The following is an 844-nucleotide window of genomic DNA, read 5'->3' as shown; positions in this document are numbered from 1 at the left end:
AGCACAGGCTCCGGACGCACAGGCTCAGCGGCCATGGCTCACGGGCCCAGCCGCTCCGCGGCATGTGGGATCTTCCCGGACCAGGGCACGAACCCGTGTCTCCTGCAGCGGCAGGCGGATTCTCAACCACTGCGCCACCAGGGAAGCCCCCATTTGTTTATTTTTGGTTTTATTTCCATTTCTCTAGGAGGTGGGTCAAAAAGGATCTTGGCTGTGATTTATGTCATAGAGTGTTCTGCCTATGTTTTCCTCTAAGAGTTTTATAGTGTCTTGCCTTACGTTTAGGTCTTTAATCCATTTTGAGTTTATTTTTGTGTATGGTGTTAGGGAGTGTTCTAATTTCATTGTTTTACATGTAGCTGTCCAAAAAATATGGAACACTTCACAAATTTGCACATCATCCTTTTGCAGGGGCCATGCTAATCTTCTCTGTATCTTTCCAGTTTTAGTATATGTGCTGCCAAAGCAAGCACTCATGGGTATTTTGATAGGGAATGCTTTATATCTGTAGGTTGCTTGGAGTAGTATGGCTGTTTTAAAAATATTAATTCTTTCAGTCCAAGAGCATAAGGTATATTTTCATTTATTTGTGTCATCTTCCATTTGTTTCATCAATGTCATAATTTTCAGTGCATATATCTTTCACATCTGTGGATAAATTTATTCTTAGGTCTTCTATTATTTTAATACAATCATTTTTCCTTCATAACTTGGATAGTTTATTATTGGTGCAGGAAAAAATAACAGATTTCTGTATATTAATTGTGTATACTTCAAATTTACTGAATTTATTCATGCTAATACTTCATGGGTGAAATCTTTAGGGTTTTCTCTATGTGTCATG

General features: G+C 38.7%; 1 non-coding gene across 1 annotated transcript; it reads right to left on the bottom strand.

The window, feature by feature from the left end:
• Positions 1 to 366: 366 nt before the first annotated feature.
• LOC131745666 (U6 spliceosomal RNA) lies at positions 367 to 473 on the bottom strand. Its single transcript, XR_009332400.1, has one exon. It is a non-coding gene; the product is annotated as a U6 spliceosomal RNA (small nuclear RNA).
• Between the last annotated feature and the right edge of the window lie 371 nt (positions 474 to 844).

The sequence above is a fragment of the Kogia breviceps genome, chromosome 18, assembly GCF_026419965.1.
Source record: "Kogia breviceps isolate mKogBre1 chromosome 18, mKogBre1 haplotype 1, whole genome shotgun sequence".
NCBI classification, from domain to species: Eukaryota; Metazoa; Chordata; class Mammalia; order Artiodactyla; family Physeteridae; genus Kogia; species Kogia breviceps.
Note: the sequence above shows the minus strand (reverse complement) of the source record. Positions and strands in the feature narration are given on the sequence as shown.